Raw genomic sequence first — 25,135 nt, 5'->3', positions numbered from 1 at the left:
TGTCCAAAGCATACTGTCTCTGTGACAGCCATACACCCTCTGGAGTCCTGATCACCTCAATGCCAAGAAAGTAGCGCAACTCGCCCAAATATTTCATTTCAAACTCCTGTTTGAGAAGACCCTTCACACGGTCAGTCTCCGTAGCATTGTCACCCACAATAATAAGGTCATCTACATATATGGTAATGACCACAATCCCCACATCACTCTCACGTACATAGAGTGAATGATCAACATGAGCTCTCCTAAAACCAATACTGACAAGATACTTGGCAATCCTGTCATACCATGCTCTAGAGCCCTGCTTCAAACCATCCAAAGCTTTGAGAAGTCTGCATACATAATCTGGGTAACCTAGATCGACATAACCAGGTGGCTGATCCATATACACTTCCTCTTGCAACTCACCATTCAAGAAGGCATTCTTTACATCCATTTGATGCATAATCCATCCTCTAGATGCAGCCACTGCTATGACAGCTCTCACAGTCGTCATCTTTGCCACTGGAGCAAAGGTCTCCTCATAGTCTATGCCATACGTCTGTGCATAACCCTTTGCGACCAGCCTTGCCTTGTGACGCTCAATGTTACCATCAGCCTTATGCTTGGTTTTATACACCCATTTACAGCCAATAGCTTTCTTGCCACTTGGCAATGGCACCAACTCCCATGTGTCGTTTGCTTCCAATGCAGCATCTCTTCATTCATTGCATCATCCCAATGCACATTTCCAACTGCATCCTCAAAACATGTGGGCTCCACATCCTGTATCACCTTAGCCATGTAGGCTTGGTGATGAGCTAGATACCCATCATAAGTCAATTTCTGATTTGGATTTCTGACTCTATTAGATCTGCGCGGTCCTGGGTCACTCCTTTGCCCTCTAGCATCTTCTTGTACTTTCCTTACACCAGGTGTCCTGACAGCCGGAATTCCAAATTCCTCATCAAGACTTTGTTCAGAACCATCTGAATCCATGTCTACATGTGAAAAACCTGATGTTGCATCAGCCATAAGATCAACCTTTTCCTTTCCTTTTCGTGATACATTCCCTGTACCTGTTGGTGGAGTAACCAGCGTACGTAGTCTACCATTCCATGGTTTCTCAACAGAGCCACGAGAAGAGGACTCTTGTGGTCCACTCAAAACCTGTGACTGTGGCCTCACATTTTGTACAACCACATCATCTTTTACATCAGCCCCAATAGTGCCATGTGCATTACTGTACCAGCTGCTCATCTCATCAAAGACTACATCTCTGCTTTAGGATCCAATTTCCTACGCAACTCATCTGGTACATGCACGTAAGCTATGCAGCCAAACAATTTCAAGTGTGCCAAATCAAGCTTTGTACCTGTAAACTTTTCCTCAGGTGTTACATCATGCACCGCAGCTGTAGGTGTCCTGTTCATAATGTACACAGCTGTATTTACGGCTTCATCCCAGAAATGATGAGGCATGTTCTTCTCATTCATCAATGCACATGCAACCTCTGCAGTGTGCCTGTTTTTCCTTTCTGCGACCCCATTCTGTTGTGGAGTATATCTGCATGTAAACTGCCCGCGTATACCATGCATTCGTAGAAAATCTGAAAAATCATTGGAGAAGTACTCTCCCCCTCCATCTGACCTCAATGTCTTGATTTGCATATCTGTCTCCTTCTCAATCATGACTTTGAAGTCTTGAAAGTGACCAAACACTTCACTTTTGTTACGCATGAAGTAGACCCATACTTTCCTTGTATGGTCATCAATGAAAGAGACATAATACCTGCAACCATGTATACTTGCAGTATCGGTTGGACCCCAAACATCTGTGTGCACCACCTCAAGTGGCTTTTTACATACATTGCGCTCATGTGGAAATGAGCCCTTTGACTGTTTTCCAAACTGGCATGCTGCACACACTTTATGCATACCATCCACCTTGAATTTGGGCAAACCTTTTACAATCTATTTTGATTGCATGCTGCGCAATCTCTGCTCATTGACATGGCCAATGCGTTTGTGCCAAATGTCAACATCAGCCACAACACCTGTGCCCTGTGCAAATAATGCAGCTTTTACCTCAGGCATGTCTACATTCAGTGTAAACATTTTGCCCACACATTTGCCCTCTGTGATCAGCATACAGCCATTCTGGAAATCTTCTACATAACAGCCATTTGGATTGAAGCGAACCTGCAAACCCTGCTCAACCATTTGTCCAACAGAAACAAGATTATTTGTAATGTTTGGGACATGAAGTACATCTGCTAAGTACTTTGATTTCCCACTCTTCGTATTTAGAGGTATGCCCCCTACATGAGCAATGGGGTGAGCTGTGTCATCTCCTGTCTGCACATAGCCTGACACATCTGGTTTGCGCATATCTCTAAACCACTCTCCACGAGACGTCATGTGATTAGAGGCACCTGAATCCACATACCAAACATCATCTTGGGTGGAATTCTCTGCAGTCATTGTATTCATTACATGCTGCATGACAAACATGCGCTCGTTTTTGCTGTCATCTGCATCTCTGCTAGTAGATGCATAGTTGCCCTGTTCTCTCTTTCCACTTGCTTTTCCCTTTGGATAGTCACGTGATATGTGACCTCTTTCACCACAAGTCCAACATTCTCTGCTATCTAAAGTATGTTGCTGCATGCTTGATCCTGCACCACGACCTCTTTGACTCCCCCTGCCTTGAGACTGGTTTCCCCTGCCACCTATATTGTTTTGATTTGATTGACCTTCCAGAAATTGGTCCCTGCAACCCCTTGGGCCTCGACCACGACCTCTACCTCTACCTCTGTTGGAGTTAGAATAGAAGGCCTGTTCAGAATTATTTTTGCCATGAGAAGAAGATGTGTCAAGGTTCTTCTCCTGAGGAATAAGCATAGAAATCAAATCTTGGAACACGGGGATGTCGTCTCTTGTATTCATAGAGGACCTAAAATGTACATACTCATCTCCTAAACCATCCAAGCATGCACGGACAATGTCATCGTCTTCCACTGAGACTTTAATAGATCCAAGAGCCTCAATGATACTCTTGATCTTCAAAGCATAATCATTGATGGAGAGGTTGTTCCTCTTAACCTGATTTAGCTCCGACTTTAGTTGAAGCTTCCTGGCCTTGGTGTTCACCTCGAAAACTCTGCCTAAGTTTCTCCATGCAATGGCGGGGGTTTCAGCATCCTGTAGATAGCAAATCATGCCATCTGTGATGCTCATAGAAAGCCAATACATCACTTTGCTCTGGCCTTGTTGCCAGTCCCTCAAAGCTTTCCTTTGTTCTGTTGTAGCATTTGCTTTGGGAATCTCTGGTTCCTTTTCATTGTCTCCTTCTACATAGTCCCAATAACCTTTTTCTTTTAGTAAATTTGTTATTTTGAACTTCCATGCAAGGTAGTTATTTTTCTCAAGCTTCTCAGTGACAATCTGACTAAAACCGTCAGACATCTTGAAGCACTAAGACAAAATAGCTGCAATCTGCAAAAACCTGCAAATCTGCTGAACCTGCTATCGTGGTACCTGTAACGCTTCCTACACTCAACGAGTGTCCACAATCAAGCGTAAATACAACCACTATACTTGTACAGTAAATCTCTGTGTACTGCACTTTGGAGACCTGTTCAGAAACTTGTGCAAAAAACCCCTATTGCGAACGAAGGGATTGTGATGCTCTTGCTCTCTTAGCCTCTCTTGCCTGCACCAGGCTCTGATACCATGTAAAGAATGAGGATGCAAGAGAGCTACACAAGACAAGCACAAAGCACACAGAGATGGAAAGCTTCTTCTTCTTCTTCACAGAAAAGAGAGTACAAAATGACTAAGTGCTAAAGCTGAAAAATAGCATATGTACATGCGGTCACTAAGTGTGAACTCGCTAGAAGCGTACTAGGCTGGCACTATATGTGTAGTCCAGCTGTAGAATAACTGGCAGAGATCCTTCGTGTCGGTCACCTAATGCGCCAGTGAGTAAATGCCGTAAGCGGCCAAGACCCGTACTGGATGCCAACTCAAGGTGTAGAGCTCGACATCTCAACAGAGGATGGTAAGGATGTAATGATTGTTCCATACCATTACAATAAGTATACTCTCCAAGATCTAAAAATCATAGTCGAACAACCTGTTAGGGAACTACGGAAACAGGGCGAGTCTTACAAAGGACCTGAAAATGCTAAAATGATAGACTTGGCTGAACTAGGAGAAGAGCCTAGACCTGCTTACATCGCGAATGACCAAACAGAAGAAGAAGAAAATCTCTTGTTGAGCTTGTTAAAGGAATACCGAGATATCTTCGCTTGGGCTTACAAGGATCTCAAGGGTGTTGATCCAGAAATCTGTCAACATACCATACCCATGAGAGATGATGTAAAACCAAGTAGATAGTCCATACACGTACAATGAAACATTTTCCAGGAAGATAAAAGAAGAGATTGAAAAACTAAAGGAAGCCAAATTCATTTATAAAATTGAACACGCAGATTGGGTGTCTCCAATTGTGGTAGTACCCAAGAAGAATGAAACATTATGAGTGTGTGTTAATTTCAAAAAGGTGAATGCAGCTACCATTAGAGACAACTTTCCTCTTCCGATAACTGAGCATGTTTTAGAACGAGTTGCAGGAAAAGAAGCTTACAGCTTCTTAGACGGCTTTTCGGGATACAATCAACTTTTGGTTGACCCAAAAGATTAGCATAAAACTGCTTTCGCAAAAGAATGGGGTATATTTGCCTATCGGGTTATGCTATTTGGGTTAACTAATGCTCCAGCCACATTTCAAAGGTTGATGAACCATGCTTTCAAAGAATATCTTAGGAAATTCTTAGAAGTATATATGGATGATGTATGCATACATTCATCAATCCGGGCTGATCATTTTGAACACCTCAAAAAGGTATTCAAAAAATGTAGACTTTATAGGATTTGCTTAAATCCTGAAAAGTGCACATTCATGGGTAGACAAGGAAAAATTATTGGACATATAGTGTCTAAAAATGGCATAGGTACTGATATTGAGAAGATTCATGTCATTGCTGATTTTCCTAGACCAACAACAGACAAGGGGGTACAAGCCTTCATGGGGCATTGTGGATATTACCGACGGTTCATCTACATGTACGCTATAATTGCAAACCCATGTATAGATTGATTACACACTTTGAATGGACAGAGGCATGTGAAGAATCCTTCATGAAGCTTAAGCAAGCTCTCACCTCACCTCCAATATTGAAAGCACCAGATTGAAATAAGGTATTCCACATACATGTAGATGCTTCCAATTTTGCTATCGGTTGTATACTAGCTCAACCAGAGGATGGGAAAATTGACTTTCCTGTTTCTTCTGCTAGTTGCACATGGCGTAAAAGAATTACACCACCACCGAAAGGGAAGGATTAGGAATGATCTATGCCGTTAAAAAGTATAGACATTACCTATTAGCCAACAAGTTTGTGTTCTTTGTGGACCACCAAGCTTTGTTGTATTTGGTCGACAAGCCATGCAGCATAGGGAGAATAGTGAGATAGTTCATCATTCTTCTCGAATTTGATCTCATTGTGGTTGTAAAAAAGGGCACTACATATCAACGAGCAGATCATTTGTCAAGGATTGTTTCAGGAGAATCACCTAAAGGGGTAGACGATGATCTACCAGATGCCTATTTGTTGTCCGTGGAAATGATACCTAGAATGGTTGGAAAACATTGTGTCATTGATGACAATAGATCAAGTGGATTCACAAGTACCACTTCATATCACAATCAGATTAATCGAGAAATTGCCTATGTATCAATTACTAGCTTGTAGGCTATACAAAAGAAATCGAGACGAGATATTGCTCTTATGCATTAATCTTGAAGAAAAAGAATAGTACCTAAGTCAAGCACATGTTACCATAGTAGGACTTCACTTTGCACACTAAACTATGCAACGAATCTTGAGACTTGGAGTATTTTGGATGACTATAAGGAGAGATGTTTGATCTTTTGTAAAGGATTTCCCTCAATGTCAAAAACAAACACCCATGCCTCATGTAACATTGTTTCAAATGTCACATGTTCCTAAGTGAAGTAACTATCTAGTTACTTACTTATCGAGCTGAAAATTTCCTGAGGATATGAGTAAATGCCGTCAAAGAGCAATTGAAACTGAAGCAAGAGACTATGCTCTTCTTGGGAACCAATTGTATCAGAGAGGTAAAGATCAACATTTGTATCTTTGTGCAAATGAAAACGAGTATATTCCAATTATAGAACAAGCACATGTCGGATTAGCTGGAGGTCACTTTTCCAGCGAGACCACCAGAAGAGAAATATTGATGGCAGGCATATGGTGGCCAACACTTTTTGCAGATGCCAAAGAATATGTTCAAAGGTGTGATGCTTGTCAACGAACAAAAATACCAACACAAGTAGATAGGATGCCCTTAAGACCAATGATGGAGTCTAGAGCTTTCGCAAAATGGGGTATAGATTTTGTTGGACCGATACAGTCACCTGCTTATAGAATCCAAGATCAATATATCATTGTAGCTACGGACTATTTGACCAAGTGGGCCGAAGCTAAAGCAACTCAGAAGAATGATGCCAGAACCACTGTTGCATTCTTATATGAGTATGTCTTCACGATATAAGGACTACCAATAGATATTGTTAGTGATCGGGGAACTCATTTTCTCAATGAGGTAATCGAGTATTTGCTTAATGAGTTTATGGTCATCCATAACAAATCAGCTCCCTATCACCCACAAGCAAATGGACAAGGTGAGCATACGAATAAAATTCTTAGCTCGGTACTGACTGAAGTGGTTAGTTCAGGAAGGATGGACTGGGAAATGAATCTCCATACTGCTCTATGGGCTTATCGAGTTTCATTCAAAACAACTTTAAATGCTACACCCTTTAACCTTGTTTATGGTCTTGATGCCATACTTCCAATAGAATTTATATTGCCAACATTAAGGGTAGCACAGAATTTTGAGTGGACTGGACATGAGTTTTCAGAAAGACTTGAAGATTTGAAGAAGCTAGATGAGCAAAGGCTAACTGCTGTAGCTCATATCTACGCACAAAAGCAGAAACAAAAACAGTTTTTTCATTCCCACTTAATCACAAAAATCTTCAAGAAAGGGGACTTAGTTCTAGTCTATTCCCTTAAGCAACACATTCCCATGTTTAGGAAAAAGGGAAACAGACCGTTTATCATTGAAGATGTATCTCCAAGTGGAGCAGTAAAATTGTCCCACCCTAGATGGTGAACCAATGGCTAATTGGATTAGTGGATGTCATTTAAAGAAATACAATTTTCCACTAACTAATGAATTGTTAGAAACAATGCATGCAGCCAAGCAAAGAAAGATCAAATGACAACAGGTTATTGATGAAGCCCAAGAGGAAGCTAGGCTTTGGGTACTCAAGCAGAAATCTTCTCTCAAGAATCAACAGATACCGATTCCCATCAACGCTCTGGAAATAAATGATCAGCAATGGGAATCACCTAAAGACGCAGTTTCAACAGATGATGACTAGTTAGATGGAATGGACCTGCGCATCAAAGTACAACTCAACAATCATAGCACAAATGATTTGGTCAACACGGGAGCTAGAGTAAATGGAGTAAGTTATTCCATGTACAAAAAGGCAACAAGTCAAGGATTGACGGGCAAGAATAACGACAATAAAAGGATGCAACAAAAACCCAACCCCAACATTGGGAGTAGTCAACTTGAACGTGATAGTACATGTTCATGTCCTCATCAATTTGTATGCTTACCAGATGAACACATGAATGAGACAATGGTTCTTGGAATTCCCCAGATACGAATATACAAAGCAGTACCAGATTGGGATACAAATTAGCTAAAGTTATCACCTAAAGAAGCGAAACTCATTGTTCCAATTGCACCAAGCAAGGAGGAATGGAAAAGAAGCAATCAGCATACCAAACCACGAAGTAGTCAATCTTCTCCATCCCCTCGACAATCAAATGCTACAAGTAGCATGCAAGGAGTCAGGAAAATTTGGGTATTAAAAGCACAACTTAAGGATAAACCGATTCAGATTTGGGTGCCTAAAACTTCATCGACAAAACAAAAGAAGGTTCTAAGGGTTAAAACACAAAGACGAGCATCTCTGAGCAAGGAACCTACCATGGAAATGGTTTGGAAGAAAAATGAGCACTTATCTTCTCCACAAACCATAAAACCAATCAAGTGATGTCCAGTTAAGTCTCAAAAGACTCCACCACACCATACAGCACCAAGAGGACCAAGCTACCAATGGCGAGAAAAAGCTCGACAATAGTCAAAAGTGCTATCAACAACTCAAGAAATCAGTGTACTAAAGCATCCTAATGGTACAATTAAACAGAGAGCACACAAGCTACAAGATTTGCTCTTTGGAAGACATCAGCAGCAAACCTCAACATCGAAAACCCTTGAGTTAATTACTCAAGACTCGGCTCTTGCACAACATATTGGTTTGAATTGCATTGATCTTCATAGCATGGTAGAGCCAACCACAGCTATGCATAGACACAATTGTTCAACCCATGCACACAATCATCTCGGAGTACGCCATCTAGGAGGGGTGGAAGGGCACTAAGCACTAAGTACTAAGTAATTAAGGGCAATGTTTGAAGAGGGAGGAAAAGAAATGTTCTTGCCGATGCTTGAGATAGACTTACAGAACATAGAGCCTCTATCCCATGAGGAGTCCCAAGATACACATACTCATCCTACACTGGTAGAGTTGCATAGACTTGAGCATACACATACATATGTTGCCTATTGTGGACATATGTATATACGAGAGTCTAGCACACCTTGCGAGTCACCTCCAAGTGTGATCACCATGCTTTTGTTCGATCGATATACTCAAGAGCGAGTATGTAGAGGCACTAATCATGCCATCTATGTGTTGATGGCAGGATTGCGATATACACCATGACCACTACTGGACTTAGCATGCTATAGAGCTAGACTACCTACGATAGCTCCCACCCATTCAGGTCATTGATGACCTCCTAGATCGATGAGTGATTGTGTTCCTTTGAGAGGGATTCCTAATACTATGCCACTATATGTAGATCCAGAGACTAGCCTACCACAGAGTGAGCCTCATCGTTATGAGACTGAACCCATAGAGTTGTAACATGTTTCTCATCACATTGCTATGCAGTAGAGTGTCACACCATCGAGTGATTCTCCTACAGATCATCCACATCATATAGGTGTCACCATAGATCCATTTATTCTTACAGAGACACGACCACATTCTTGGATCATCGAGCGGTCACATACAATTTGTGAGACATTCTTACATCAAGTTCCTATAGACCACGTTGATGAGACCACCATAGAGGTCATAGTAAAAGGAAGAGTGGAGTGATGCAGGCTAATCTCCACCCATCCATGTGCTATATAGGCCCTTGGCCTGCTAAAAATAGAGAACATGTCCATCCTGGCCATTGGCCCTGCCCAGTCCTACCCTTTGCATGACATTACTCCCCTCTTGGAGAAGCGTTTTCATCCTCAAAAACAAGAGTGATGATACACTAATGTTTTCCACAATGACATCAAGTACGAGATGTACTTGTGTATGGAGAAAACAGCAAACACTCCGCGATGTGAGTGAGAGGGACCCTCATTATCCTTACTCCACACTGGCTAAATCGAACCCCTTGAGTTCCTAGACCATGTTGTATCCCATGTGACAACATGTGCCAAATCGAACCCTTCAAATGGGTCCATAAGTGCGTAATGAAAAAACTTATTTTGGACACTACATCCCAAATTTCTTGGCTCCTACATGACCTTGTCATCTCTAGAGGTTGAGTATAGTGTTCAATTATTTGTAGTGAAAGGCACCTACCCAAATTTCCCGCCTCCAAAGGCCTAGGCACACTAATTGAAAAATAGTGAGATGTAAGTAGTATTGCATATGTAACCTTGTATGTTGCCTTTGCAATCCAAACCCCTTGGGTAAAATTGACATTGTCAAACCCCTTGGTTAAACTTTGCAAAAATATTGCTCAACTAGCAACCGGCCCTTGGCCTATGTCCGTGACCCCCGTGGGTTTGCCCTTATTACTTTGGAAGTTAAAATTGTCCACTATCCCTTGGCAATTTGTGGAATTCTTGCCTTGAAGGTGCAAGTGTGAAGGTTCCAAGAATTGACCATCAACACTTAATAAGTGATTTAGTAACCACGAGCTGGGTCTTACCCTCAAAACTGTACTCATATAGACACTCTTAGTGCTATAGATAAAGTAGGAGATCCACTGAAGCTAGTACTGTATTCACAACGAGATCTTTTTCAGACCCAAAAATCCATAACCTTGGGTTTTTGTGAGCAATTGTGCTATCTAAAATGTTTGCTTCATCTATACACCGTGGTAGAGATAATCATTTACAAGTTTGAGACTTTCATTAAATAAATTTGACCTACACACGAAAAGTGTGTAGTGATAAAATAACACCCAGAAGAGTAGTAATGGCAAGACTCTTTCTTATTCATCAAAATCGATGGGTACTCAACTGAATAGAATTGTTTGACCTTGAAAGGAATCACTGATGGATGACAAACAAATGGATCTTATTATTCCAAAATAGGTGGCAATAGATGGCGCTTAGCCCTACCTATTGGCTCTTAGCCCTTCCTATTATCATATTAACATAGCAAGATGTCAAGAAAATCATGCCTAGCTTCACCTTTCTCACATAGAAGTTGGGGAAAGAGAGAGAGAGAGAGAGAGAGAGAGAGAGAGAGAGAGAGAGAGAGAGAGAGAGAGAGAGAGAGAGAGAGAGAATGTTGGGCTAAGGAAAATCCTTATTTGAATGTGGTGTATGCCCCTTGCATATGATCCAGTGCAGACCATGTCGGTGTTGTAACTTATCCTGTAAGCGTACAACACCACGCCCTCGAAGAGAGAGGTACCAGAAGTCACATCTTGACCGGTTTATCTTGTATGCGATCAGTGACTGTATCAGGATGCATATGTATGGCACTTTTCTTGCAAATAAACATAAACACAAACTGTTTTAAAATATCAATAACAGAGCGCATCCTTGATAGAGTAGATAGTATTGTAGAGGAAGTGTATGTAATGATGGGTGTTGTACGGTCATTGTACTAGTATGCCATGCATAGAAAGCAAAAATACCTTGGCTTCAATGAAAGTCTCAACCATGTGAGTGTTTGTTATACATGCCTTGCATGATTACACTGATATGGATATATCACAGTGCGTCGTTGGGTAAACTTTGAGCTTATATCCACGTAGTGCTAAAGATGTGTGCCATTATTATTGATCTAAATTCAGTCGATAATACCTTTGTATAGAAGAGAAGCCTTGCTTCACATGAAATCTGGCAAAGCACTTTGCTGTGTACAGCGGCTTTGTATGTAGTCTGTCCAAGCACTTTTGCTGTGCAAAGCAGAGCGATCTTTTGCAAAGTGAAAATTTTAAAGAAAAGGGCAAAAAAGCATAACTTGACCTTACAAACCTTGTCGCCCACTTGTGGCCAGGTTTGTGGTAATTTTCTTGAATCTAGCTCATAGCCATATTTACTACTCAAGCGAGTTAGCATATGTATCGTATACACCCTCGTGGGATGTAAAAGCCAACAATCATCTTGGAAAGTTTTCCAAGTTTGTATGCTAAGAGCATATTGTAAACTATGGAAACCACTATGCCTTGCTTCACAGAAGTACTCATGGATTTCTAGTGCGCATAGCAAACAAATACTCTTGCCAGTTGACAATGGGATAGCAAAATAAAAGTAGACTTGCAACAACTGCCCGTGACATCAAAAGTCATAGCATCCCGTAGTATGATGGTCGACATTGGAGTCGGCTCATAGCTGTGGATGTCCATGTGTGTCCTAGGTGTTTCATGTATGTATGTTGCTTGTACTCTGGTAAGTTGTAATTGCTTTGGAGGAACCATGTTCCTAATGCATAAATATAGGTAGGGATCTGTGCTCCAAAAATCCTTGCTTTTTCCCTTTGCTTGACAGCACAAGAGGATACATTAAGGATATACTGGCCGATGAAATCAATGGCCAGCTAAATTCATGGAGCCTTGCTCGGTGCATTGTAGGGTATCTTCATACTCAACAAAGTTAGAAGAAAATTATTCCTAGTGATTGGCAACCTTGTCAAATAGTATATCTCATTGAAATAGTAAAACTATCGACAATGAAGATAAAACAAAGCATACCTATGCAAGAATGATTTGCATATGCTCATTGTCAAGTACCGCTGTGAAAAATCGTCGAATCACTCTAGCCAACAATGAGTTGATCGTGTCTATGTCTGATTGCATCAGGACAGACAACTACCTAGGAGCCATGCCTTGGTAGAGAGAAATATGCTTGCCGACTACTTGTATTGCCATCATTGGTCAGCCTTTCCATATACTTTTTCTTTTCAAGTAACAGGTCGTGTGTCTAACTTGCCTTTGTTGCTGCTAGGCAACCTTGCCACATTGTCGGGATCAAACCCACTTTTGTCTTGAGTTTTATGGGATGCCATTGAGCCTTGCTCAAATAAGTTTTCCTCACAAGTTATGAGCCATGCCCGACTTGCCCTTACGACTAGGCAACTTTGCCTTGTTAAATCCTTGCTCCATTGTTAAAACATGACTCAAGTACCGTGGTGCAGCTTATGGTCATATAATACAGAAAATAATTACCATCGGTTGTCAACCTTCTCGAACGAAATTCCATACTCAAAGCATAAAAACATTTACATGAATGGCACAAACAAAAGGTACATTCATGCCGAGCATGTCTCGTCCCGTTGCAAGAAATCCCTCATGGTAAATTCTCGTATGTTCCCATGCAAGCCCCATAGTTTATGTAAAAGGATGTCTCTAAGGATTTGAGGTCGCAACGCAACCTCCATGCAGGCTCATGATGAAGTTTTGAGATTGTAAGTCAGCCTCCATGTAAGCCCATGATTCTCCCTAGCACCATGCCTTGCATAGCTGTGGTATGGGTTTTTGTCGTTTTTTCTAACCGTCGACTTGCCAAACCTAATTTTTTTAACGAATTTATTATTGTTTACCTGCAATTTAATGTGGAGTACCTGATACTGCTCCCAAACCGTAGCAAGAGGGGAACGTCGTAGCTTGAATTCAAACACATTTGGGTGGGTACACCCCTTAACTCAAAACTTGATTGACTAAGGCTAATGGCCTTGGCCGGCCATTGTATGAAAAAAAAGACAAAAATTGGCTATGGATTTGTAGGCAACACAAATGAGCTAGAGAGAGAGAGAGAGACTACACACGGTACGATGCTCTGCTAGCCATGGTCTAGTGTCATGAAGTGATCCCCATAGCATGGCAACCCCAACGAGGTCAATCTTCATTGATTTGGTTGCAATTGAATTTCTCTCTCCCCCTGCCTAAGCGGTCATGCACACTGTACTAAGTTGAGACCGCCCGCTTTGGATGCTCATAGCTCATGAAATACAAGTCCGATTCATGAGCTATAAAGTACAGGTGAAATAATTATTAAAAACCATATTTTGGACTCTCAAACAACTCAGAACATCAGCATTCAAGCTTGGCAAAATCACATCTTTGTACATGAATTTTTACATGGTCACTTCCAAGACTTGTAGGGCTATGTATACGTATATACACAAGGCTAGTGGGCAAGATTTTTGGCTTGACCTAGTGACTTTATGCTCATCCAAAAATTCCTGACAACGTGCATCTATCTAGTGGATCATAGTCAATCTGCACAAGTGAAGGGTCTACTCCAACTAGGAGGGATAAGAGAACTCTCTCCAAACAATAAAATCTGCAGTCTCATTAGGGAAAATTCGAACTCACAAAGGGGCCTTATAAGGAGTTTGACTTCCTCTCTCATGTCCAAAACGGGCGTGCGGTAAAATTTTTGCAAATCAACTCTAAACTTGGCGGAGATTTGGCAGTTAGAATCTACTCTTCAAGCTCTTTCTATTGATACATAGGGCGCTACGAGATTCCTCATATTTTGTAAGATTCTATTTTTTATTCTCTAGATTCTAGACGGAGTTGTCACATCACAAGAGAATCAAAAATAGAATCTTTCAAAATATGAGGAATCTCATGGCGTGCTATATATCAATAGAAAGAGCTTGAAGAATAGATTCTAACTGTCAAATCTCCGCCAAGATTAGAGTTGATTTGCAAAACTTTTACCGCACGCCCATTTTGGACATGAGAGAGAAAGTCAAACTCCTTATAAGGCCCCTTTGTGAGTCCAAATTTTCCCTAATGCCTAGCTCTTTGTCTAATGGTCATCAACTGGCTAGCACCTAACTCCATATAGATAATAGAATTTGTAGCACAAATACTGGGTCTAGGGATTAGCCTGTGATTATATGGTCAATGAACTTTGGGGCTCAAGATCCCTCAATGACTGACTCCTACCAAGCTCTAAGTCAACAACATGGTCCATGGAAATCTCAAGTGAGCTATGGCTAGTGTCAACCTATGGTGTGATAGGTGGTTGGCTCTTCGGTAGCCAGATCTTTAATGTCCATGGTATCTCAGCAAAAGTTTGTCGTGCTCTCCTCACATGTGGTCATGAACATCTAGCTAGGCTAACTCTAGGTCTAGACCGTCTCGTAGTAGATGGCCATTGTTGTCATTGTGAATATCTTGTATCTTGTTTTGGTCCCTCAATTGGACACCTTTGCTATAATATATCTGCTCTAGGAAGCATAATAATTGTGAGATCTCATCATGGAGTGTGCTACTACTCAACCTCTAAGAACCCAAACCTGTCTATGTCCCTCATAAAATCCCTATACCTCTAGTGGCCGTCTAGAAGCTATCCATCCCTGTGGTGCACCCCCATGTGCGTTGTGGCTTGCTATCCACACAAGTATGTCATCACTAGACAAACATCTATCATGAATATCGCTATGGGGAACATAAACCTGTCTCTTCCTATGGTAGGCTCTATGAGACATTCTATGGCACGAATCCCTTGTATGCCTTGTTAAAGTAGCACTACGCTGGGGTGTAGGGGCCAAACTAGGCTCTAATGGCTCTGATATTTGTGGTGTGTGTCATGCATAGGGTAGGACCATGCAGGGCCAAGGTCCAGGATGGACATGTGGTCAAGGGAGTCTCTATGTTTAGCATGCCAAGGGCCTATATAGAGCATGGCTAGGTGGAGATTAGCATTCTCCGGTCCCCTCTGAATTTCACTGGTATCAAGAGCCTCAAGTTTTTCGGGGAAAGAAGGGATGTGGTCTCTTAGCTCTTGTATGAAGGTGATTGCGAGTGCATGCAACAAGGGAAACTGGGCCAACTTGGGGGTCTAAGATTAGAAATGCTGAAGTTTTTCATTTTTGGAGATAGCCGAGGTGATGGGATTCGTGCTGTGTGTTACGGTGCGTCATTCGATGACAGAAGCACCAAGTTATGCCTCGAGGAAAATTATATGAGATGTCGTTCTACTTAGGAGAGAAACAAAGAAGTAATGGAATTTGGGAATCTTGGGGAGATTTCCATGTGTCATGGGGATTATCCCACATGAGAAGAGGAAAAGGGAAAGTGGGGGGTATATAGGGCACATTGGGTGCCCACTATAGGGTATCAAAGGTGAGAGGAGCTCTCTCAAGGGCTATGGGGGCTCGTGGGCTCATGGGGAGGGAGATGGCACATTTTTCCTATTCACACTGCCTAGACAAGTGCCTTGCCACTTTTTTGGGTCCCTGGCCACTTGCCCCCACCCCATTTCTTGGTCAAAGGGTCATCCACAGGTCATTTTTGGCCCAAAAAATGCCTAAGAGGAGCCAATTAAAAGATGCCTCAAGAGAGAACCTTGTCAGCTAAGAAGAGAGAGAAAAATCTTGGGGATAAAAGATAAGAAATCCCCCATTTTAATAGCTGCACAACGCCTACACAACTTCCAGAGAGCTCATTTTTTAGCAAGAAAGAGTGCACCCCCGACTTCGAACGGCCATAACTCTTTCATCCTTCATCTGTTTTTTGTTTAGGGATACTCTACGGACATCTCCATGAGACAATATTTGTCATGATGTCCTTTGTTTCTCCTAATTTTGAGTGTGCTGGATGCTTGAAGGTTTTTTCATAAATCTCTACAGGTGTTAACCACAGGTGTTTTCGATCGTGTAATAGTTCTTCTTTCTGACGGTGTGGCTCATGTAAGGCTATAGAGGTATTCATTTTCCTTCTCGTTTGCACACTAACAATGTATACTAGAGGCACTTTTTTCCCTTTGGGTTTTTTCCCTCTAGGCATACAAACATGAGACCTTAGTATAGGATTTTGTTTTATTTGCATATATGTAATAAAACATTTATTTCTATGCTGACACACCTTTCTAGGTGGTAGTGTTTTGTTGATGATTTTGCAGCATAGATGGACTTCATCTCACGTAGCATGGATAGATCAAGTTCCAGCATTGCATGATTATTTCCACAGCTATCAAGGAGATGCATCACCTACCTCCAATTTCCATGATTCACACTTGTGGATATTTATAGTTCTTGATTGTGGTTTTCCGTGGTTTGATTGAGTGCATTTAGTTAGGTTTTTTTATCTTCCATTATAGATGTATAGATTTATCTTTGATTTAATTAATTGAATTAGAGTTTAGTTTTATAGGTGAGCCTTGAGGTTAGGAGGCAGTGAGTTTAGGTCAACTCATTTACTTGACTACTAGTCCTAGTTGGTAAAATTATTTGAATGTTTGAGACCTTAGGAGTGTTTTACGCAAAGAGAGGCTAGCTCACTCAAACAACAAAGAGCACTAGTGAAAACACAAAGGAAATGGAAGCAGAAAACAAAAGTGCCATAAATGTAAAATCTTAGCCTGGAAGAGTAATTACAGCTTGATCTTGGTACTTCACTCACATGTATTGCCTATGGTACTAGAGCCCTAGATGTTCCTAGTGTGGGCGCTTTTCTTTGAGAAGCAAAAACCTCGGGCATACAAAATAAGCACACACGTCAAATGATTTTGACCCAATGAGAAAGAAAGATAAATGAAGAGAGGAAAGAAAAAAAATGACATGAAAAAAGACTGCCATTGAGCTTAAAGTGAAAAATTCAAGCTTTTGTTTGGAGTTGTGAGAGTTTGTTGGCTAATCAAAGCTGAAAGGCACAATTAGAGAATCTTGCATTTATATAATATTCGTAACTTAGCTAGTACTATAGTAGTTGTTTTAACCTTATTCATAGCTAACTAATCGATAGACTCATCCATAAGTCCAAAACTCTTGCTTAATTAATTTCATCAAAGTGCAATTTCCTTGTCCTTAATGGTAGTGTAGCATTTAATAATTCTTGCATTTACTCATTTTCACATGTTCTTTACATTCCCTGGTTTAAGCATGTATTGGTGGTACCACTATTTCACTTTTTTAAGGTACCACCAAGAGACTACTCTAGAAAGGAATTTGTGATAAATTCAAAAAAGAAAAGGGAAATTTTAAAATGTTTATGGCCTTAGTAGTTGGAAGGGGCCATTGACTGTAGGGAGGGGCATCTCAATCATCATTCCAAGGTATACGTGATTTGACTTGTCATATGACAACGTGAACGTCAACTTTTTCTTGTGTGCCGCCAAGTGATCTCCCTCAGCTTTGACACAAACGCTCATCTCATTCACTATTGCCTCTTTTCTGTCGGACTAAGAAGGTAAACCCTGCTACTGAGGTTTGTAGACATGTCATTCACTCTTTCCTCTGCTTTGGTGGACAGAGAAGGTTAACCTACTACCGTTTTGAGCTGTTGAGGTTTCCATGTCTACATGTGCCATTTTTTGGTTGCTTTTAAAATGAAGCTTTGCATGCATCATGAATACTGTAGCACTTGGAGCTACAGGTATGCATGCATTAGTCTTTCTCCTGTGCTCATAAGACATGCATCCTTTTTGCAAATAGAGGTTGAAAACCGTGCTCATAAACGATTTTCATGTCCTGTTTTTCCTGTCTGCTTTACCGAAGTCAAGCTTTGCATGCATCATATTGTAGCACTTGGAGCTGTAGGCATTAGTCTTTCTTTATGTGCCCATAAGATCATACTCTTTACTATATATTCAAGCTGTAGGCTGCAAGATGAAGTCATCTTCACATGATTTACCAAGGCACAAGACCGGGAAGGGCACAATGTCTGAACTTGAACTTCAAGATTAAACCCAGCCAACCAATGAGCTCGCGACGCGAAGCAGTCCATCAAAAGTGGGGATAAAGGCTCTACCTGGCACTCTGGAATGTGTTGCATCCAACTCAAAGCATGTGTATGTTTTGCATTTTTTTTTCCATTGCTTCAGTGTTTGCAAAGCTAGACTTTTAACAAGCTCTACTTTCTGGTGCTTGCAGCAATGGAGTACCCGCGGCTATCAAGATTTTGCTTCTCAGCTGAGGAACTGCATGAGGAGTACAGGCTCAGCCTAGAGGGGAAGCTGCCTAAAGTGCTCACAGATAAAGATATCCCTGATGAGGAGTGTTTGAGTGTCTTCAAGTGTCTGCATAAGAAAATCACAAAGCTATTTATCAACCATGTGAGGGATGAGTTTGTTGACGAGTGCCGGCTTTTGTACCAGAAGGTATATCAAGCAACCCCATCCAATGGTGAGCTGCTAGAAAAATTTGCACAAGGTTTCGTGTATGAGAGGTGTCTAGCAACAACGAGTGATCCAACTGGACATTGGATTGCATGGGCAAGGTTTGGTGGCAATGTCCTTGAAAACTGCAAGATGCAAAAAGGGGGTTTCGAGCGGAAGATCAACAAGTTCAGCACCGACTATGGCTTGACAGGTGTCATTCAAATAGAATCATCTATCTGTGATGGTGCCTTGTCATCAATACCAATAATGTTGGCAAGCAAGTTGCAACCATTTCAGGCATTAGAGACATCAATGTATATTCAGTTGGTGCTTAGCATGGTAGAGGGACTTAGTGGCCAGGAGAATGAGCAAAAAAGGCTGTTGGGCGAGGTGAAAGTGCAGCTGCAGCAAAAGAGGGACATGTGTCTTAGAAATGAAGGGCATTTTTATGCTTTTAATGACTTCTACAAGGAATTGGACAAACTAAACAAGGAGCTAGAGGTGCTCAAGACCTCACCTGATTCAGATCCACGGGAGGTAGACCGCAAAGAGGTAGAGGTCACAGCTATCACCAAGATGTTGTCCAAGGTAGGTGTCAATACTGATTCATGGCGGCTTAAAGAATATTTGGACTCCTTACAGGTCATCTTGCTGCTAAAAGTGCCTAGAAGTGCTTTGTGATAAATTCAAATTGCTCAATGGATAAGGAGAATGTGTTGACCAAGTGGTTGGAGTTAAGACTAGATATGCTCCATGTTATAAAGTGCTTTGAGATAGGTCTAAACTGCTTACTTGAAGTAGGAATTGTTGACCAAGTGGTTAGAAAAGGCTTTATAGTGCTCACAAGTGCCTAAAACGTGCTAATAAATGCCTTAAAAGCACCTAAAAGTGCTTTGAAGTGCTCTATGGTGCCTACAATATGCTTGAAAATGCTTGATAGGTGGTAAGAAAGTGTTTCAAAGTGGTGAAAGGGTCCTTCAAAGTACTTTGAAGTGCTTTGATATAGCTCTATACTGCTTTCTAGGTGGTTATGAATTTTTGACCAAGTGGTAAGTTCTACTTCATGGTGCAACGAAAGTGGTAGCCAAGTGGTTATAAGTGCTCCACAATATTGAATGGTGCTTAGAAATTACTTCAAAGTGCTTTCAGGTAACCAATCTGCAATCTAAAGCATTTTAACTGCTCACAAGGAGTAAAAGTGGTGTCTAAGTGGTAAGAAAGTGCTTTGAAGTGCTTACTGTTCATCAATAGGTGGTCAAAAAGTGATGTGAAATAATTTTTAGCTAAGAAAGTGGTAACCAAGTGCTTTGAAAGTGCTCTGACAGAAGTGCTTTGAAGTGCTTACTGTTGATCAATAAGTGGTCAGGAAGTGATTTGAAATGCTTTCTGGTACGAAGAAAGGTAAGCAGGTGCTTTGATGGTGCTTTGAAAGTGCTTTGAAGGTGCTTTAAAAGTGCTTTGGAAGTGGTAGCTAGGTGCTTAGAAAGTGGTGACCAGGTGGTTAGAAAGTGCTCTGAAGTGATCGATGGTGCTCAATAGGTGGTTAAAAAGTGCTAAACAAGTTGTTAGAAAGTGCTAAGAAATGACTAGAAAGTGTTTTGATAAGATTTGTCAAGAATTTTTTTATTTTCTTTGAATTCTTTAGAAGAAGTTGAATAGAAGCATTCAAGCTTGTGTACTTAAGTCCATTCAAGCATGAAATGATCTTACTCTCCATTGTTGTTTATGCTATGGTTGGCAGGAAAGGAATATGGCTTTGAAATTTGAATTAGAAGCATTAACGTTTCGAAGAGCATGTTATGGATACAGCCATCAAATATATCCAGGAAAAGGGTAGAGGATCATTTTCCCCTCACCACCGACTAAAGCCTCTGTTTTGAAACAGTTTGTGTGTATTGGGGGTGAATGTGTTGCATGTGGGAAACCCCTGTCAGCTAACCACATGGCAGGGTTCTTCTCGCTAAACTGTCAACACAAATATCACCCATTTTGCTTTGCAGTTCTATGCGGTACTGTGGCAGAGTGCACTCACCCATTGTGCACAGTAAAGATTCTAGAAATTGCCAAGTGCTCGGCACTCGGAATTGAGTACACAGAGCTGGAGGTTGGGTTCACTATACTCAACTTCAATCCACTTGTCATGAGATAAGTTGCTTAACACTAGGTTGGTAACCTAACAGGACATAAAAGTGTCCTTTCAGGGTTTTGAAAAAAACCTCCAAAACCATAGTAGATCCACTCATTTTGTAAAATCCTCTCATGAGGTTATAGTTCAAGTCCTACTACACATGGAAAAAATAATAAACTTGTAAAATTTCTCATCTTTTGGTCACACCAAGCCTCCAAAGTTGATGGACCAGTGCATTTTCATCAAAACAGTCATTTCTTACGTTTTGTTGCATAAAAATAAGCTTAGGGATTTTTGTAGGACTTGAGATAAATTCCCTACTTAACTTCAATGGGTTGGTGATCAGAACATATGATTGCTTCTCACACACCATTTTTTGTTTTGCCAAAATAAATAGGTACAAAAAAGTTGAATTTTTACCATTCTGCAAACATATCATCAAAGTTTCTATAGCCACGCTCAATACAAATAATATATGCATGTTTTCTTAGTTCCCTATTGTCCTTTATGTTCATAAGGAGCCATGGAGCATGTCAAAAGAATAATACATCTCTTACCAAGGGGAATCTTGGGGACAAAGATGAAGTGTTAAATACAGCAAACATGAAAAAACTGGGTTCAACATTATGAGTTGTAGAATCCCATAGAAACTATTCAATATCTAGTCAAATTTGATCCTTATGACTAGATATGGTTACTACCTACAAAATTCATGTAGTTGTCACAAGAAACTAACAATATTGAAAAAGATATACTTGATATACTAGAATGTTTCGTTTTCTTCTATAATTGAAAAAATCAACCATCGTTGTGTACTATGCAAAATAGGGTATTAGGTGCCCCAAAACTCAAGGAATGTTAGCTTTATGTTACAATATGTGACATAGAAAATCAAAAATGCATTTCGATATCATGAAATCCACCAAAAAAATCATAGAAGAGCTAAACTTGGCTAAAAACCCGGATTTGAAAAATTTTGTAATTTGGTCATAACTTACAATTTTAATATTTATTTCTCCCTAGAAGCATCAGGACATGTTGAGGACTACTAAAGATAGTTCTCTAGCATTATAGACCTCACAAACATGAATTCTAGAGTGGTATAGTTGCAAAAAGTTTAAAAAAGACAAAAATTGGACCCGTTTTTTCACACAGTTTAGGTTGTGAAATGTTGTGCAAGGACAATGTTAAAGATGGAATTGATATTCCAAAAAAATGTCGAGTTTTTTTCAGCTCATGAGACAACTTTCTAGATAGATAACACCTCAAAATCCATTTTGAAACTCTTGACATAATTCAAGGAAAATGGTCACTTAGCAGGACATAAAATTGTCCCAGGACATAAAAGTGTCCCATTACCAGCCTAGTGTTAACATGATTTTTTTCTTCACAGAAACCAATGCTGACAAAAGTTCTCGTATGCTTGAGCTTGACGAGAACAATATAGAACTGTCTGAACTTGATGAGAACAACATAGAGCTATCTGAGGGTTTTCAGCATGGCAAGGCTGTTGTAAAAAGTGGGGATAGAGTGGAGTACCCCGAGGTTGAACCCTTCGTGGTTGAGAACCATGGAAAGGAAACCATTGGACATGACTCCAGCAAGGTCTCAACCAACAACCAGGAAGGTAATGAAGTGCATATATGTAGTGTTTCATTTTTGTTCAAGGAGATATAGGTTTTCTCCCCCTAAACCTTATTGTGGTCCCAGAGGATAAAGTGGGGGACGTAGAGGATTTGGAGACATGACTAGTAACTGCAAATATCCTGAGGAAGAAACGGAAGCGACAACAAGAGGAAGGAGTGAATCATCTAGATCCAAAGAAAAGTACTAATCAAGACCCCCCCAAAACCCGTGCACATCGGAAACTTTAAGTTCCATGTGATTTTTGTGCTATTTACTTATTTTGAATATAAGATAAATTTCTTGTCTCATGGTGTCAATCTTCACTACAATTTACTGGGTGTGGTTTTTTGGGCATTGTAGTAAAAATACAAGTAATTGGTAATGGTGGGCACCAGCATTGTGCTCAAGAAGACTTGGGTCACTTTGATCGGGAGACACCCCTAGTAACTCAGTTTCGTGTCCCTCACCTTTCAGAGAATAATAGGCCTGCCTTGATCATTAATATTAATGATCTTCTTATTTTCACTCACGACAAGAGAGAGGGACCAAGCCTGCCTAACGTGGACATGCTGCACTTTCGGAAGGTGAAGCAGGACAACAATCTGAACCACTATGTGCACCATTTTGTAGAGTGGTTTGTTCTTGGGGCTAGACAGATTGTTAAAGTGTACGTGTGGGACACAAGTCCTTACCGCGACCTAGAAAAGAGGTTAGAATTGTGCTTGCCTCAGGCCCACAGGTACTTGAATGGGTGGATTGTGAAGGAGGCATGCAGTAGAAGCTCATGGCTTGACGAGCAAGGGGACCAGATGCTCTTTCTAGTCTTGGGCACTTTTTGGAATGAGTTTCCACAATTCAACAAATATAACACCTTCTTGCTAGATGACAAATATCCCAAATGTTGCTTGAATGGTGAAGACTCCTATGTTATCTTGCCCTTTTTAGAGGACCAGATGGAAGACCAATGGGAGAGGTTTATGCATCATGAAGTTTTGTCATTTGTCTTTTGAGTGGAAGAAAACAAATAACTGATCGGAGTTGATCACTAGTTGTAAACTAGATGCTAGAAGAAGAGGGTGGCAGACTTTTTGAAAAGCTGAATCTGTGAGGGAAAAATTATCAAGCGGCAAAGGCAAAGTGCTGCCTCCACCACCTCCACAAACACGTTATAAACGGCCGCATTTTGATCTCTGGTCTCAACAGAAGTCTTAAAAGTTGTATACCTATGATCATTTATGAAAATACCCATGATGAGTTTCATAGTGTAACTCATGATGAGGACTTCTTTTTGTAAATTGGTGAAAAAACTGATAAAGTATTGCGGAATTCAATATTGATTTCTAATGTAGAAACATGATTTTCTATTCAATCGACCATTTTGTTGTGTGCCTTGCAAGATGTCTTATTATAAGTTGATTTTAAATTGTTTTAGCAGTTTTTCTTAGGGATTTTGTAGAAGATAAATATGAGCAGTTAGTGGACATAAGTGCAAGCTATACCACTTATGAACTATGGCCCACATGCAAGTGGTTGAAAACTATTTACATTATGTAAACTAGTAGCCACAAGCAAGTGGTAAAGAACCACTTGAAAGTGGTTCTGAATCACGTGAAAGGACTTCTGGACCACTTGTAGTAGTTTTGAACCTTTTGCTAGTGGTTAAGATAGCTCTTTCTAGTGGTTTTGAACCACTTGCGAGTGGTAAGAACCTCTTGCCAATGGTTCAGAAGCACTTCCAGTGGTTAAGATAGCCTCTTGCCCAGTGGTTAAGATAGCACTTGATAGTGGTCCAAAACCACTTGCTAGTGGTTTAGATAGCACTTGCAGGTGGTTCTGAACCACTTGCCAGTGGTAAAGATAGCACTTGCTAGTGGTTAAGATAGCACTTGATAGTGGTTTAGAACCACTTGCTAGTGGTTTAGATAGAACTTGCAGGTGGTCTATGCGATTGACACTATGTATTCAACCAAGTGGTCCTAAAGCACTTGTATAGGCCTTCTAGGTCACTTGCTAGGTTTTCTCCTCCACTCGCAAGTGATTTGAAAGTGGTTTGGAAAAGGTTTTGAACCACTTGATAGTGGTTTAGTGAGCACTTGTAGGTGGTCAATGATATCAAAACTACGTATATAAGGGTGTCTTGACAACTTTTGGGTGGCTTAAATGGCTTTAAATTTTTGTAAAATCTGGTTGAAGGTAGTTTAAAGCACTTGCAAGTGGATGGCAAGTTGTAAGCTTGTCTTTCATGAATGAAATGAAAGTGGAGCACCCAATCTTTTGAAGAACAAGATCTTTCCTTTTGTGGTGTTGGCCATCTTGATATATAGATTGTGTCTCCACACCAATAAGAAGCTTTGCAGCCACCTGAAAGTTGTTGGTGTGTACTTCAAGAGGACAACATTTGAGTTGTTTGGCACCGCACTAATCGTATTTTCCCATCAAGCAGATGTGTAAATGAAACATGGAAGTTTTTGGCTTAGGACACAAAAAGGACTCCCATAGTGTTGTGAGTCTCTCAAATGTTGACTTTACAACCACACATATACTGCCCACTGACTGCAGGGTCACAAACATCACAATCACAACGACAAGATTCTCCATGTACTCCAAACCTACCTTGACGTGTTTAGTTGAAAGCAGATAGCTTGCACATGATATTTGCAGCAACAACAGGTATTGCGGTCCCGCAATTTTTGAACAAAAAAGGGCTTCAAATTCTCAAAGCATCTCAGCAAAATGCGCACTGTTAGATGCATTTCTTGAAACCGCCTGTAAAATTCCACCTACACAAAAAAGTAGACAATAAAGAGAT

The 25,135-nt window shown here is 40.7% G+C and overlaps 1 pseudogene; it reads left to right on the top strand.

Annotated features, from left to right (window-relative positions):
- The first annotated feature begins 22,074 nt into the window (after positions 1–22,074).
- Positions 22,075–23,336, top strand: LOC147454411 (uncharacterized; annotated as a pseudogene).
- The last annotated feature ends 1,799 nt before the right edge of the window (positions 23,337–25,135 follow it).

This window comes from Adiantum capillus-veneris, chromosome 7 (assembly GCF_014529385.1).
Source record: "Adiantum capillus-veneris isolate H3 chromosome 7, ASM1452938v2, whole genome shotgun sequence".
In the NCBI taxonomy this organism is placed as follows: Eukaryota; Viridiplantae; Streptophyta; class Polypodiopsida; order Polypodiales; family Pteridaceae; genus Adiantum; species Adiantum capillus-veneris.
The sequence above is the reverse complement of the archived record's forward strand: the minus strand, read 5'-3'. Positions and strand labels throughout refer to the sequence as shown.